This window comes from Temnothorax nylanderi, unplaced genomic scaffold (genome assembly GCF_030848795.1).
Source record: "Temnothorax nylanderi isolate EJ_2023f unplaced genomic scaffold, tnyl_v1.0 TNYL_tig1485_pilon, whole genome shotgun sequence".
NCBI lineage: Eukaryota > Metazoa > Arthropoda > Insecta > Hymenoptera > Formicidae > Temnothorax > Temnothorax nylanderi.
Window position 1 is genome coordinate 1,015 of NW_027250547.1, and position 10,603 is coordinate 11,617.

The following is a 10,603-nucleotide window of genomic DNA, read 5'->3' on the forward strand; positions in this document are numbered from 1 at the left end:
GGAATCGTGTACTATGAGCTGCTGAAACCGGGCGAAACTGTCAATGGGCATCGCTACCGACAACAACTGATCAATTTAAACCATACATTGCTCGAAAAACGGCCAGAATGGGACACGAGACACGAACGAGTGATATTGCAGCACGACAACGCTCCGTGCCATCGCAGTTCCATCGTCCAGGACACCATCAAAACGCTGAAATGGGATCTGCTACCGCACCCGCCGTATTCGCCAGACCTGGCGCCTTCCGATTATCACTTGTTCCGGTCGATGGCGCATGGCTTGGCTGGGCTACACTTGACCAATTTCGAAGAAGTGCAAAATTGGTTGGATGAATGGTTTCGGTCCAAAGACGCGTCGTTTTATTGTCGCGGTATTCATGTATTGCCAGAGAGATGGCGAAAATGTATAGCTAGCGAGGGACGATACTTTGAATAAACCATTTTTTGTATTTCTCTTGAAATTTTCCATTCTTTATTGATCAAAAAAACCCGGAAACTTAGTTGCGCACCTAGTATGCAAGGTAAGTATGCAAGGTAAGTATGCAAGGTAAGTATGCAAGGTGTTGAGGATAGACATCGAAATTCCGTTCGCGAGAGAGGAATTGTTGGGTGCCGTATCTCTCTCAACGGCCCTGATCGCAGAGGCTGAGCTCTCGATCTGAGAAAACGGCCCTACCACGAAGCGTCGCCCAATAACTCTTCGCTCCCGTTCAATTTATGCGAACTCATGCGAGTCATGCGCACGCGTTCATGTAATCCGCAACGCGGTTCGATCACGGATCGATACGATTCGTCCCCCTCTGTAACGCACACGGCGTCCCCGCCAAGCAATCCTGTACTGACAATGATTGTCTCCGCGAAAAGACAGAATTGTCACAGAACTCGAGCCGAAAAGTCGACAAACCGTTCGCCGCGACCAGCATCCTCGATCGATCGCCGCGCAAAACGGAGGTCATACGCTCCACCAGCCGTCTTCAACGGGGAAGTGGACGACCTCAGTGAGCGAGAACGTGATTCTCCTCACCGACCTGTCGAATCAAGCGCTCGTCTCCGAACGGGGCCACGCGCCGCGAGACGCCGCGAGTTCGTGCACGGGACTCTCTCAGCCTTCCGCGCAGTGAGATCACGCCTCTCACAGTGTCTATCTGTATCTCTGCTGTAATTAAATATTATACCAACAACGAAACGACTGCAATAAATTCGCCAACACTCCTCGCCGATCTGTGAAGCACGCTTCGCGCCCTTGTCAGGGCGAACTCCGGCAAACCTTCGTGTCCCGAGGCTTCCTCGGCCGAACCCGAAACACAAGGTAAGTATGCAAGGTAAGTATGCAAGGTAAGTATGCAAGGTAAGTATGCAAGGTAAGTATGCAAGGTAAGTATGCAAGGTAAGTATGCAAGGTAAGTATGCAAGGTAAGTATGCACGGTAAGTATGCAAGATATGTGATATTTTCAAGAATCAGGATACCTATTCTTTAAATCGTTCGTTATGAAACGAATTCGTTTATGAACGGAAAGGTGGGGATTTCCCAGTTGAGCACTAATGGGAACCCAGTTGGCGCACCTTTTTGTTCATAAACGAATTTGTTTCATAACGAACGATTTCAAGAAATATCCAGGCCCAGAAACGCGCTACATTTTCAAATCATAAATAATTTGTTCACACTAGACTTTCATAAATATTCTAATATACAGTTGCATGTAACTGTTATCATTCACCTTCTATTAGAAGGAAACAATAATAGTGCTTGTTATCGGATGGGTTAATTTTGGGATTGGAATCAATATCGTACACATACATCGCAGTAAATACACAAAATTATCAGTCTTTATTTAAGCGATGGAGATATTGATACGATATTCACCACGATGTACGTATATAATATTGATTCCAATTCCAAACATACCCATCTGGTAATGAGTACTGTTATTTACTTTAAATAGAAGTGAATGATAGCAGTACTTGTAATTCAATGTTACAATATTTACAAAAATTTGTAAATACATATTTATAAAAAGAAAGAAAAACTCACAGTACTTTAATTCTCTTGCTTGTGATGGTCATATCACTGTTGGACATTTTCTTTTTCTCGTTTTTTCCAATGTTAACATGTTTGTAGGAATGGAACCTACTTTTAACCGCCGCAGTTGTTTTGGTGGTGGTTTTGTGAGTGTGTCCATTTTGTTATAAAACAATCGTCATCAAAATGAAGACTGCATATCCTTGCTACAATAATACAAATGAAATAAAAGATATATAATACTGACATAATTTATAATACTATAGGTTATTTTGCTATATTTTACTATATAAAAAATATATATATTAACTTACCAGAATCAATTTTTATACTCTCTTCGCTCCTTTGATAAGCATTTACCCACGCCTGACGAATGTTTTCTTCGTTTGGGAATCTATAAAAGATTATTCGTTTCTTCTCTGCATAATATGTCCGACTTTTGCAATTTATTATGCAGCATGAAGGCATTGTGTCTGCAAACAAAAACAAATATGTAGTACACTCATAAAAAGCTGATACACTATTTACAATTGCTTAATTTTTATCATTTTTACAAGCTACAGGTATTTTTGTGGGTTTATTCATTTAATTCAGTAATATTCAACTTACCTTACACTGGTCTTGCTCCTGATTTAAATAGTAGCGGTTTCGTGTTTGACAGTGTGGCGGTCGGATTATCGTGCGATTATATATATTCACGAAGGTCCCAGGCGAGAAGAGAACGACGTCAGGATCACGCGCGATATAATAGCTACAACCACGTGAACCACGGTAACACATTCGGTAACGTCGTCGACAACGAGCGTACTAAGGCTCTAAGCGTACCTGGTACACGCGCGGCAACGGCAATCATGGGTTCCACTAACCTAACTTGTAGCGGTGGCTATATTGGTTTTTCTAATTTGGGGCTAATTTCTGATTGGTTCAAGAGCGGCCATTACTTTGAACGACTGCGCATCCACGGGAATGTTACGCCTAGTATTCTTCCATCATGGGACTATGTATGTTTGGATTAAAAAAAACAATGTATAAAATAAATAAACATTAATTTGGTAACATAATTATTAGTGTAAAATATCCAGAATTATTTCAAAGAAATAGTTATTTAAAATTTACGGTTTCGTAAGATTATGATTACGGTACAATGAATGGTTATTAATTAACTATAAGTTTATATCGTAAATTATTTCTACGGTAGGGGATGAGGATTGGGGGGAGAATTCCTCGAGTGTTTCGATACTCGAGTCGGAGAAGGAGGGAGAGGGTGATCGGTCACGGTAGAGAGTGGTCGAGATAGAGAGAGCGGGGGAAGCAATTCTGTCGAGAGGAACCGGGGAGAAATTGAGGGGTGATCTCTCCCGGAACTCCGCAAGTTCCTCGGAAGGAACTGGAGAGTAGGAAGGTTCCAGAAAGGGGGATGATTCTGGGGTATCGGGGAACATCCGATACGCAAGGGAACAACAGACAGGTGAGGGAGATGGCGAAGGGGGAGAATCGGGGATAGGGTGGTCGATATGCGGAGACCGTTCGCGTCTTAAAAATGAAGCGAGGAGCTGTCGCTCCACTATATGGGCGCGCCTGTTCCGTTTTATCCGATCCCGGATAATTACCCCCAAGGACTTGCGGCGGTGTATTTGCGAGTACACTAAAATTAGTTATGATTTTGAATCCGAAATGAGGGGAGGTTTTAAAGACAGATTTATACTTATATATATATATATATATATATATATATATATGTATTCTCGTATATGGTATATACATATATATTTATGTAGAGATTGTACAGTCGTTCACGGAAAGGTTGCAACACTTTTTTTTTTGATGATTTTTGGAACGCGCAGTAATTTTGAGATCGCGATTCACCATCTCTGTATAGGGGAGACCGGGGCTAGACCGCTAACGGGGTAAATCCGCCAAATCAAATATCTCGGAACCTGTATATTGTGCGAACTCGCTATTAACATTGTAAACGCTGCTTATGGTACCCATGTGACCAACGGAGTTTCGGCAGGTTACCTGCCGTGTTATGATTTTTACGAGGGCAAACGTGTTTTCGGAAGGTAAAAGTTACATTTTCTGCGCGTGGAAATTTTGTAATATCTGCTATAATATTTGCTCTCCAAATCTCGAGGTACGTGATTATAAAGAGTAATGCATGCTGAACACGAATCCAGTGTAGTTTTTTCATTATCGTTGATGTCTAATATTTCGTGGGCGATCAAACCTAAACTTGTGTTTGGGGTTAATCCGTCAGTAAGCAGTCCGGGTGCATTTCCAAGGCATTTCCGGGCATTTCCAGGCTCACTGCATATGGAATATGGATGAGACGGGAATTACAACCATTCAGACACCGAATAGAGTCATCGGACGTCGAGGAGTGAAACAAGTCGGGGCGAGTGACTTCTGCGGAAAAGGAACCCTCGTAACTATTTTTTAATAACGTTTCGCATAAAAATTTTAAATAAATTTTTATATTTTTCTCTTAAAAAACAATTATTAAGATGTATCCTATCATTTTTCAGGATTAGATGTACGTATATGTATTGAAAATGCAGTGTAACGGTTAAACCCCGGCATTTTTGAGATTTCAATTTTTGCACCGTTGTCGTTTTTGCTCTATACCGGTTAAACAAAGCGACGTAGATAAAAATTTCCTGTATAAGTTTTGTAGCTAAAGGTTCACTCTTTACAGTGGTATACCACATTTAACTACAATTATTTATTTTGTTGTTAAAAATCGGCACCGAAAAAAAACTAACGGTCTAGCCCCGGTCTCCCCTACACGTAGTGAACGGTTATGATAGCTGTCAAAGTGAACTATACAAGGTGGAGGTTCACGAAATGTATCTTGTGCGCCGCGGAAAATCTTAAGATATCAACTGGATACTGTAATATCGGGGTTAGTATAAAAGAATTAGCTAAATAAACAATTTTATTTTATAAATTAATTTTTATTTTTAAGACATGTGTAACATTAAAAATTAATGTAATATAAACATATTAATATAATTATTTATAATAATTATATTAATTATTATAATAATTATATTAACAATATATTAATTATTTATAATAATTATATTAATATATTGTGTTATATGTTATATTAATTTTAATTACATAATTAATTACATAATTAATAACATTAAAATTAATTAATAACATATTAATTTTAATACATATTATTAATACATAATTAATATAACAGTAAAATTAACCGGTGTCTGGATTAATGTTCGGCAAGCAGAGGACATCAGTCGATCGAAGAAGCTGCCGTGGAAGACGTGGATGCTGAGACCGCGAAGTCACATCACCGCTTCAAAGCCAATCCTTCTCGTCAAATAACGATGAAGTAATCTTTCTAAAAAATTACAATTATAAAAATTAATTACTTGCAAATTCAGTTTTAGTACAAAATCATCATTTTATTATAATTATATTAAGTTGAGAAGATAGATTTACTTACATAAAATTGCCAGATCGCTGATTACTATTGATTGTTCGGTAAGAACAGATCAATCGCAATCTGTTGTCCGCTGCAATCCAGAACGAATCTCTTGTAGAAATTCGTTGTGGGATTAAGATGTGCACGTCTTTGTTCACTCTAGTACTGGGATCTTCTCTCGGCTGCAGGGCCCCTGGACCGATATTAGGCAGGGATGTTTCGAAAACGGCGATACGTCCTCGGGTGGTGGAGAGGAGTTTGTGAGCAGCTTGAAGACCGGCACCAAGGGCGTTGTTATCATCAAGAGTGCCACACAACTTGATAGGCAGCTAGGCGAGAAGGTTGCGGAATCGGCAGGCCCAAAGATATTCGGATGATTTTTACCTTGTGCCGTGTTCATTCAAGATTTATTCCTTCATTCGTTTATTCATTCCATTCATTAACGAGAGTTCACGTTACAATCATTCAATGTCAAACATATCATTCATTTATTCATACATCACCTTGGTGAAAAAATTTCTCAGAAATCTCTCATATTTTCTCAGAAATTTTGCAAGAATTGGGACTTATGAAAAATTCTGAAGAGGTATATGATATTTCTCAGATACTTTCAGAATTAATTAGATGAAGATTTATAGAATATTTCAATATCCGTATATGTGAAAATTTCTGATAAATTGCACAGATTTTCTCATATTTATTCAGATTTCTACAAGGATATATTTGCGAAAAATATTTTATTCTTATTTTGTCTGAGTTTTTCAATTCGTATAAAAAATCTGAAAATTTCTCTGAGTATTCAAAAAAAAAATCTGAAAATTTTTATAGAAATTCTGATTAATAATGTGAAAAATTTTGATATTTTTTCACCAGGACATCCATGGAAGATCACATAGTATTAATACCGTGTGACATGATTCTCTATTACTGCATTTAATCTTTGGGGCATAGATGCAACTAAATTTCAGAATAACTCAGGCCTTGCGCGGAAACCTTCCCATACGTTGAGAACATGTTGCGCCAATTCCTCGCGTCTACGTGGAAATTGAGGATTCCATATTCTCTGAGTAGCTTGTTCCTCTCGTTTTCCATAATGTTACAGGCTCAGATTCATCCGTCGAAAATACCTTCTCATTCGAGAAAATGGTATTTGTCCATTCATATTCCCATGCCAAATGCTGCAAGGTAAAAGCCATCCGTTGTTCTTTGTGGCGTTCGGTTAATTGTTTATATTGAGCCGGTTTATATCGATTGTATCTCTGTTCCCGCCATCTGCGTCGCACGGTTAGCGCGCAACAATTCAAACCAACTTCCGCTACCGTTTGCTGCGCCGCTGAGCGGAATCCGGTCTTCTGAACTAAATTTAAAAGTTGTTGATCTTCCTCGACGGTAGTGCATCGTGGACGCCTTGTTATTGGCCGAGAATTTATATGGCCGTCTATTTTAAATTGTCGCACTAATTTGTATACCGTACTTCTTTGCAATGTAGAGGAAAGTCCCCTATTATGAGATAGGCTCCTAATATGCGATAGCGCAAACCGTGCGGCGCAGAGAGCGGGAACAGAGATATAATCGATATAAACTGGCTCCATATAAACAATTAATTGAACGCCACAAAGAACAACGGATGGCTTTTGCCTTGCAGCATTTGGCATGGGAGCATGAATGGACAAATACCATTTTCTCGAATGAGAAGGTATTTTCGTCGGATGAATCTGAGCGTGTAACATTATGAAAAACGAGAGGAACAAGCTACTCAGAAAATATGGAATCCCCAATTTCCACGTAGACGCGAGGCATTAGCGCAACATGTTCTCAACGTATGGGAAGGTTTTCGCGCAAGGCCTGAATTATTTTAAAATTTATCTATGCCCCAAAGATTAAATGCAGTAATAGAGAATCATGGAAGTGTCACACGGTATTAATACTTTCCATGGATGCCTTGGTGAAAAAATATCAAATTTTTCACATTATTAATCAAAATTTCTATAAACATTTTAGATTTTTTTAGAATACTTAGAAATTTTCAGATTTTTTATACAAATTGAAAAACTCAGACAAAATAAGAATAAAATATTTTTCGCTAATATATCCTTGTAGAAACTTGAATAAATATGAGAAAATCTGTGCAATTTATCAGAAATTTTCATATATACGGATATTGAAATATTCTAAAAATCTTCAATTATTTCTGAAAGTATCTGAGAAATATCATATACTTCTTCAGAATTTTTTATAAGTTCCAATTCTTGCAAAATTTCTGAGAAAATATGAGAAGTTTTTTCACCAAGATGATGTATGAATAAATGAATAATATGTTTGACATTGAATGATTTTAACGTGAACAACTCTCGTTAATAAATGAACGAATGAAGGAATGAAAATCTTGAATGAACACGGCACAAGGCAAAAGTCATCTGAAATATCTATGGGCCTGCCGATTCCGCGACCTTCTCGCCTAGCTGCCCATCAAGTTCTGTGGCACTCTAATAATAACAACGCCCTTGGTGCCGGTCGTCAAGCTGTTCACAAACTCCTCTCTACCACCCGAGGGCGTATCGTCGTTTTCCAAACATGCCTGCCTAATATCGGTCCAGGGGCCCTGCAGCCGAGAGAAGATCCCAGTACTAGAGTGAACAAAGACATGCACATCTTAATCCCACAACGAATTTCTACAAGAGATTCGCTCTGGATTGCAGCGGACAACAGATTGCGATTGATCTGTTCTTACTGAACAGTCAATAGTAATCAGCGATCTGGCAATTTTATGTAAGTAAATCTATCTCCTCAACTTAATATAATTATAATAAAATAATGATTTTGTACTAAAACAGAATTTGCAAGTAATTAATTTTTATAATTGTAATTTTTTAGAAAGATTACTTCATCGTTATTTGACGAGAAGGATTGGCTTTGAAGCATTGATGTGGTTTCGCAGTCTCAGCATCCACGTCTTCCACGGCAGCTTCTCAATCGACTGATGTCCTCTGCTTGCCGAACATTAATCCAGACACCGGTTAATTTTACTGTTATATTAATTATGTATTAATATTATGTATTAAAATTAATATGTTATTAATTATTGTAATTTTAATGTTATTAATTATGTAATTAATTATGTAATTAAAATTAACATAACATATAACACAATATATTAATATAATTATTATAAATAATTAATATAATTAATATAATTATTATAATAATTAATATAATTATGATAATAATTAATATAATTATTATAAATAATTATATTAATATGTTTATATTACATTAATTTTTAATGTTACACATGTCTTGAAAATAAAAATTAATTTATAAAATAAAATGGTCTATTTAGCTTATTCTTTTATACTAACCCCGATATTACAGTATCCAGTTGATATCTTAAGATTTTCCGCGGCGCACAAGATACATTTCGTGAACCTCCACCCTCCACCTTGTATAGCTCACTTTGACAGCTATCATAACCGTTCACTACGTGTATACAGAGATGGTGGATCGCGATCTCAAAATTTCTGCGCGTTCCAAAAATCATCAAAAAAAAAGTGTTGCAACCTTTCCGTGAACGACTGTATATAGATAACCGAGCGGGTATCTCGGACTTACTATTGGTTGCGATCGTGGAATGTCTGAGGTGACTGCGGCGGATTCTTCCGGACGTAGGTTTGACCCGGTTCGGGACTGCGACGTGATCTTGACGCGCACAGAATCGACTCGCGATAGTTAGGCCGCGACGCAACAGAAATTTGGTTTATACTTAAGCAAAGAGTACGGCTGGCTGATGATTGATAAGTACGGTTTCAAAGTTTCGAACTGGATTAGAAGTGCCCCCAAGTGCGCAAAGTCGCGGTTTTTATACAAAGTTAAGGAGGCGGGATTACTTTTTAATCTAATTTGATTGGTGGGGTTCTCTTTTGATTGTGACGTAGGTTTCAATTTTCCGCCTATCCTCTGGCGAGTTTCTCCAAAAATCATCTTTTCCTATGAGTAATTTTTAATCGGCGGCTATTCGTTGACGAGTACGTTATCCCCTTGCCCTTTAATTTTTCCTTCCAGAAACTTAGTTTTATCAATCACCGCGAGCCGCGGGTCCTAGATAATGAGCGATGACGGTTGGAGTGCATCCGCTTCGTCAATTGATAATCGCTATCGTATGGCTTCGTCTATTTCGTGTGATCAGATGAGTGATTCCACGAAAGAAAGAAATCGTGGAGTCAACAGGACGTAACACGGCGTTATTTGTTTTTTGTGAGTTGATCTACGTTACGTTACGCTACATTACTATACGAGAGTCTTGTGCGGAGGCTCTTAATTACTCGGCAAAGTTGTTCCAATATATTTTAAGAATATTTTATAATAATATATTTCAAATAAATAAATAATTAATTAATAATATAATATATCAGGGTATATTAATTAATAATATAATATCAGGGAAAGTTACGTTTGAAAAGTAATTCCCCTTTCTTCTGTTTCAGGTTCCCCTCCGGAGGATGGATCGCTGCTGGACCGCCGCTGTGGACCATCTTGGGACTGCCGCTGTGCACCGCTGGACTGCCTCGGGACCTTCGCTGGACCGCCACTGGATCACCGTTGGAACGCCGACAGGTAAGTAGGGACAGGAAAGTCGTGAGAGTATGGATCGACTCGTTGAATTTAGGTAAAATGTAATTTATTCTACCTAATTCTGTGATTACAAAGAATTTCTCCCGCACTCGGATTGTCGCACGATGTGTGTTTCGATGCGAATATCGTAAGTATACGAATGGTAAGTATTCGGTTGATGGATAATACGTTCGCAAAATATCTAAGTATTGTCGCGTTGTTATAACGTATTCGCGGTTAACGCGCCGCTCGCGGGTACGCCCCCGGTTGTATCGAGAATCTCTTGTCGACCGTTCGCTACGAGATCTCCCGGGCAACTTCTCGATGCCTCGGCCTGGCTGCGCCTCCCGGCCTCGGTGCTGAGTTCCCCTTCTCGTTCACGTCCACGTGCCCCGCGCGTGTGTCCGCCGTACCAGGCTGTACCGCCGCTCGTGATCACGCGCGCGCCGTATGACTCGCTCATTGTTCGCTCAGAGCAACCACGCTACCGAGCAACATCATATTTCCGCATTCTTGCCTGTTTT

At 38.9% G+C, this 10,603-nt stretch overlaps 1 long non-coding RNA gene across 1 annotated transcript; it reads right to left on the reverse strand.

Moving 5' to 3' along the window:
* Positions 1 to 5,181: 5,181 nt before the first annotated feature.
* Positions 5,182 to 5,815, reverse strand: LOC139787384 (uncharacterized). The gene is made up of 2 exons (XR_011722630.1): positions 5,493 to 5,815; positions 5,182 to 5,387 (listed from the first exon to the last, which is right to left on the reverse strand). It is a non-coding gene; the product is annotated as an uncharacterized lncRNA (long non-coding RNA).
* Between the last annotated feature and the right edge of the window lie 4,788 nt (positions 5,816 to 10,603).